This window comes from Triticum dicoccoides, chromosome 5B, assembly GCF_002162155.2.
Source record: "Triticum dicoccoides isolate Atlit2015 ecotype Zavitan chromosome 5B, WEW_v2.0, whole genome shotgun sequence".
Classification (NCBI taxonomy): Eukaryota; Viridiplantae; Streptophyta; class Magnoliopsida; order Poales; family Poaceae; genus Triticum; species Triticum dicoccoides.
The window spans coordinates 643,092,714-643,099,960 of NC_041389.1; positions in this window are offsets into that span (position 1 = coordinate 643,092,714).

Sequence of the window (7,247 nt, forward strand, 5' to 3'; positions counted from 1 at the left end):
CTCGGTCGTCAGATCATTTTCTTGATGTATTTTTGGTCGTCGAATCTCGCTCCCGGATGACCTCATCCGTCAGATCAAAGCAAAAACACTGTCGCAATTCCTATCCAGCTAAAGATCTCGTGCCACCGCCGTTATTCACATGCCCCACCGTGGGCATTTTCGACATCTCACCTTGTTCGAAAAATATCCAATAGCAACACGGGTGAGAGCTAGCGTTGGGCTAGAACCCTAGCCTTTCTCTTCCTCCTCCCGCCCGCTCTCCTCTCCTCCCCGTCACCGCCAGCCATCTTTTTCATCCCGCCTCTTCTCCTTCTCACCTCCCCCTCCTCCCGGAGAAGCAACAGCCCCCGCCCGCCGCCCAGAAGCCCAAGCCCGCCACCAAGCAGCAGTTTCCGGTGTTGTAGGCCAGTAGGGGGCTCAGCTTCGGCCCGCTAACTCTAGCTGCTCCTGTCGGTGTCAAAACCGGTGAATCTCGGGTAGGGGGTCCCGAACTATGCGTCTAAGGCTAATGGTAACAGGAGGCGGGGGACACGATGTTTACCCAGGTTCGGGCCCTCTCTATGGAGGTAATACCCTACTTCCTGCTTGATTGATCTTGATGATATGAGTATTACAAGAGTTGATCTACCACGAGATCGTAGAGGCTAACCCTAGAAGCTAGCCTATGATTCTAATTGTTGTTGTCCTACGGACTAAACCCTCCGGTTTATATAGACATCGGAGGGGGCTAGGGTTACACAGAGTCGGTTACTGAGAAGGGAATCTACATATCCGAATTGCCAAGATTGCCTTCCACGCAAAGGAGAGTCCCACCCGGACACGGGACGAAGTCTTTAATCTTGTATCTTCATAGTCCAACAGTCCGGCATAAGCATATAGTCCGGCTGTCCGAGGACCCCCTAATCCAGGACTCCCTCAGTAGCCCCTGAACCAGGCTTCAATGACGATGAGTCCGGCGCGTAGATTGTCTTCGGCATTGCAAGGCAGGTTCCTTCTCCGAATACCCCAAAGTAGATCTTGAACACAAGAATCGTGTCCGGCTCTGCAAAACAAATTCCACATAGAACCGTAGAGAGTACAATATTCCACGAGTCTAATCTGCTGACAACTTTCCCATAGCGTGACATCACACCGTGGCCCGGTCATTATTCGAACCGCTTTCTCAACCTGCTGCTGCACGTCTTGCGAGGCGGTTTTATTGTCACGTCTTGTCGAAGCAGAGATTGTGTCCCCTTATCACGGGATTCTCATCAATACGGGCGTGGGTAACCCAACCGTGCCATTAGCACAGCGCTTGGGGAATAAGGGAGTTTCAAGGGCAGGCGGGGAGGCACATGTCTGCTGCCTTTATAAGGAGACAAGAGCTCCCCCTTTTCACCCATGCCTTCTTCTTCCTCTGCCCATCCATTCTCGAGCTCCAACGCCCAAGCTTTCACCTTCTCTGCAAAGTCATTCCGAAGATGTCCGGAGCGGGAGGTGACACGTCTCCAACGTATCTACAATTTATGAAGCATTCATGCTATTTTATTATCTGTTTTGAATGATTACGGGCTTTATTATACACTTTTATATTACTTTTGGGACTAACCTATTAACCGGAGGCCCAGCCCATATTGTTGTTTTATTGCCTGTTTCAGTGTTTCGAAGAAAAGGAATATCAAGCGAAGTCCAAACGGAATGAAACCTTCGGGAGCGTGATTTTTGGAACAAACATGATCCGGGAGACTTGGAGTACAAGCCAGGGAAGCTTCGAGGAGGCCAGGAGATAGGAGGGCGCGCCCCCCTATCTCGTGGGCCCCTTGTGGCTCCCCCGACCGACTTCTTTCGCCTATATATTCCCATATACCCTAAAACCATCGGAACACAAGATAGATCGGGAGTTTCGCCGCCACAAGCCTCTGTAGCCACCAAAAACCTCTCGGGAGCCCATTCCGGCACCCTGCCGGAGGGGGGGATCCCTCACCGGTGGCCATCTTCATCATCCCGGCGCTCTCCATGATGAGGAGGGAGTAGTTCACCCTCGGGGTTGAGGGTATGTACCAGTTGCTATGTGTTTGATCTCTCTCTCTCTCTCTCTCTCTCTCTCTCTCTCTCTCTCGTGTTCTCTCTATGGCACGATCTTGATGTATCGCGAGCTTTGCTATTATAGTTGGATCTTATGATGTTTCTCCCCCTCTACTCTCTTGTGATGAATTGAGTTTTCCTCTTGAAGTTATCTTGTCGGATTGAGTCTTTAAGGATTTTAGAACACTTGATGTATGTCTTGTCGTGCTTAGCTGTGGTGACAATGGGATATCACGTGATCCACTTGATGTATGTTTTGGTGATCAACTTGTGGGTTCTGCCCATGAACCTATGCATAGGGGTTGGCACACGTTTTCGTCTTGACTCTCCGGTAGAAACTTTGGGGCACTCTTTGAAGTACTTTGTGTTGGTTGAATAGATGAATTTGAGATTGTGTGATGCATATCGTATAATCATGCCCACGGATACTTGAGGTGACATTGGAGTGTCTAGGTGACATTAGGGTTTTGGTTGATTTGTGTCTTAAGGTGTTATTCTAGTATGAACTCTATGATAGATTGAACGGAAAGAATAGCTTCATGTTATTTTACTACGGACTCTTGAATAGATAGAACAAAAAGGATAACTTTGAGGTGGTTTCGTACCCTACCATAATCTCTTCGTTTGTTCAACATTATTAGTGGCTTTGGAGTGACTCTTTGTTGCATGTTGAGGGATAGTTATATGATCCAATTATGTTATTATTGTTGAGAGAACTTGCACTAGTGAAAGTATGAACCATATGCCTTGTTTCCTACCATTGCAATACCGTTTACGCTCACTTTTGTCATTAGTTACCTTGCTGTTTTTATATTTTCAGATTACAAAAACCTATATCTACCATCCATATTGCACTTGTATCACCATCTCTTCGCCGAACTAGTGCATCTATACAATTTACCATTGTATTGGGTGTGTTGGGGACACAAGAGACTCTTTGTTATTTGGTTGCAGGGTTGTTTGAGAGAGACCATCTTCATCCTACGCCTCCCATGGATTGTTAAACCTTAGGTCATCCACTTGAGGGAAATTTGCTACTGTCCTACAAACCTCTGCACTTGGAGGCCCAACAACGTCTACAAGAAGAAGGTTGTGTAGTAGACATCAAGCTCTTTTCTGGCGCCGTTGCCGGGGAGGTGAGTGCTTGAAGGTATATCTTTAGATCTTGCAATCGAATCTTTTTGTTTCTTGTTTTATCATTAGTTTAGTTTATAAAAGAAAACTATAAAAAAATGGAGTTAAGTTTGTCTCATATGCTTCATCTTTTTAATATCTTTCGCGAGAATGTTGGAAAGGAAAATTGTGCTCAAGTGCTAGAAGAAGAATGCATTAGAATGTTTGGTACTAGATCTTTGTATGATGAGCATGATTGAAATGTTGTTAGTATGAATTCCTTGAATATCCATGATGCTAATGATATGCAAAGCCACAAGCTTGGGGAAGCTATGTTTGATGAAGATGATATGTTTAGTCCCCCAAGTTTTGATGAGAATATTTATTATGATGAAAGCATGCCTCCTATTTATGATGATTATATTGATGAAAGTGGGTTTGGAAGAGTGTCAACTTTAGGAAGTAATGATCCCACTATTTTGGAGGATGTTGAATATGATTGTGATGATTATGAAAGTGGATTTGGAGAGGTCATGACTTTATTTAGTGATGAATCCACTATTTTGGAAGAGGTTCCAATTGATTATGAGAACAAAGTTGCTATCTATGATGATTATTGTGATGACTTGTATGTTATTAAGAATAATGATAACCATGAAACTTGTCATCATGATTTTAGTTTTCAATTGGATTATGCCTCACATGATAGTTATTTTGTTGAGTTTGCTCCCACTACTATTCATGAGAAGAATTTTGCTTATGTGGATAGTAGTAAATTTTTTATGCAAGAAAATCATGAAAAGAATGCTTTAGGTGCTGGTTATATTGTTGAATTCATTCATGATGCTACTGAAAATTATTATGAGGGAGGAACATATGCTTGTAGGAATTGCAATAATGTCAAGTTTCCTCTCTATGTGCTTAAAGTCTTGAAGTCATGCTTGTTTTACCTTCCTATGCTAGTCGATTATTGTTCCAATAAGTTGTTTGGTCACAAAATCCCTATGCATAGGAAGTGGTAGACTTAAATGTGCTAGTCATATGCTTCATGATGCTCCCGTTATGTTTTAATATGTGAGCATCATTGTCATCATCATGCCTAGCTAGAAAGGCATTAAAGAAAAACGCTTGTTGGGAGACAACCCAATATTTACCCTTACTGTTTTTGTGTGTTCACATGATTATGCTACTGTAGTAATCATGTTTTATAGCTTTTGTTTCAATAAAGTGCCAAGTAAGACCTTTAGGATAGCTTACGGTGATAGTTGTGTTGATCCGGCTGAGAATCAGAAACTTTTGCACCCAGTATATTAGTTTTGTTAATTCACAGAAATATGATTTGGATCTGATTCTTTTTGCTCCGGATTGGTACACAAATTTCTTAGGACTTCCTAATTTGTTAGAATTTTTGTAGTTCCAGAAGTATACGTTTGATACAGATTACTACAGACTGTTCTATTTTTGACAGATTCTGTTTTCTATGTGTTGTTTGCTTATTTTGATGAATCTATGAGTAGTATCAGAGGGTATGAACCATAGATAAGTTGGAGTACAGTAGATATTACACCAATATGAATTTAGAATGAGTTCACTACAGTACCTAAGTGGTGGTTTTACTTTCTTATACTAACGGAGCTTACGAGTTTTCTGTTGAGTTTTGTGTTGTGAAGTTTTCAAGTTTTGAGTAAAGATTCGATGGACTATGGAATAAGGAGTGGCAAGAGCCTAAGCTTGGGGATGCCCAAGGAACCCCAAGGTAACATTCAAGGACAACCAAGAGCCTAAGATTGGGGATGCCCCGGATGGCATCCCCTCTTTCGTCTTCGTTCATCGGTAACCTTACTTGGAGCTATATTTTTATTCACCACATGATATGTGTTTTGCTTGGAGCGTCATTTTCTTTTGTTAGTGTTTGCTTTCTGTTATTTAGAATAATGTTTTGCATCTTTATTTTCAATAAAAATGTCAAGGATAGCCTTTGCCATGCTTATTTTGCTAGTATACATGTTGCTGTTTCAAAACAGAAAGTTTACCGCTGTTACAAAAATTCCCTAGAAAAGTCATAGAATGATATAATGTTGAAACTTTTTGCATAATGAGATATGATAAATCTTCTACAGTGTAGTATCTTTCTCATAATTTTTTGAGTTAGGGAAGTATGATGAATCTTGCATTCTTTACAGACTATACTGTTTTGGCAGATGCTGTTATGGTTGCATTGTTTGCATATGTTTGCTTGTTTAATGATTCTATTTGAGGATAGGAGTATTACATATGTAGAGGCATTTATTATGCAATATTGAATAATAATTTTATTGATTTGTTACAGTAGAAAATGATAAGGTTTTGCATTAGTTTATACTAACTTATCTCACGAGTTCTTGTTGAGTTTGGTGTGGATGAAGCTTTTGCTAAAAAGAGAAACCATGATATGAGAGGAATTAAGGAGACACAAAAGTTCAAGCTTGGGGATGCCCAAGGCACCCCAAGATAATATTTCAAGAAGTCTCAAGCATCTAAGCTCGGGGATGCCCCGTTAGGCATCCCACCTTTTTTCTTCAACAACTATCGTCTATCGGTTAGTATCGGTTGAGCCTAAGTTTTTGATTCTTCACATAAGTTTTGCTATCCTTGCATTATCATTTTATCCTGCTTTGCTTGCTGCTTGAATAAATTACTTAAGATCTGAAATTCTTAAATGAGAGAGAGTCTTCACATAGTTACGTAATTATTTAGCTACTCATTGATCTTCACTTATATCTTTTTGGAGTAGTTTGTCATTTACTCGTGGGCTTCACTTATATCCTATGAGTAAATGGTTGAATGAGTTGAATGTCATAAATCTGAAATTATATATGTTTCATTTGCTTATCGCATGGGGAGTAATGACTTCACATCTAAGAAGTAGAGGTTGTAAATTTATTGAAGGTTAGCAAGCATTGTATTGGTCATTTGAACAATTCATGAAAGAATATTGAAGGAAGAGAGATTTCACATATAAATATACTATCTTAGACATCTTTTATAATTGTGAGCACTCATTAAGTATGACATGCTAAAGAGTTGATGTTGGACAAGGAAGACAATGTAATGGGTTATGTTTTCTCACATCTCAGTTAAAGTATATTGTCATGGATCATTCAAACATGTTGAGCTTGCCTTTCCCCCTCATGCTAGCCAAATTCCTTGCACTAAGTAGAGATACTACTTGTGCTTCCAAATATCCTTAAACCCAGTTTTGCCATGAGAGTCCACTATACCTACCTATGGATTGAGTAAGATCCTTCAAGTAAGTTGTCATCGGTGCAAGCAATAAAATTGCTCTCTAAATATGTATGATCTATTAGTGTGAAGAAAATAAGCTTTATAGATCTTGTTATGGAAGCAATAAAAGCGACGGACTGCATACTAAAGGTCCATATACAAATGGCAATATAAAGTGACGTTCTTTCGCATTAAGATTTTGTGCATCCAACCATAAAAGCGCATGACAACCTCTGCTTCCCTCTGCGAAGGGCCTATCTTTTACTTTATGTCTTTTACTTTATGCAAGAGTCAAGGTGATCTTCACCTTTCCCTTTTTCATTTTATCCTTTGGCAAGCACCTTGTGTTGGAAAGATCCTGATATATATATCCAATTGGATGTAAGTTAGCATGAACTATTATTGTTGACATCACCCAAAGGTGAATACGTTGGGAGGCAACACTATAAGCCCCTATCTTTCTCAATGTCCGATTAAAACTCCATAACCATAAGTATGGCGTGAGTGTTAGCAATTGTAGAAGGCTATATGATAGTTGAGTATGTGGAGTTTGCTAAATCAAAGCTGTGACATAGACCCTTCCTAAAAATAAGATGAATTGTAATTGTTTGATGACTAAGAATGAAGTTTGCTAGTTTTCAAGAAAGTTTATGGTCTATGCTTTAACATGTGAATAGCTTGTTACTTGATCTTGAGAAGTTTTATGAGATGAACTACTGTTATGACATATAATCATGCTAGAAAAGGTGATTGAAATTATCATTGATCAAACTTGTGCACCTTCTAGCATTCACACTTCATAAATT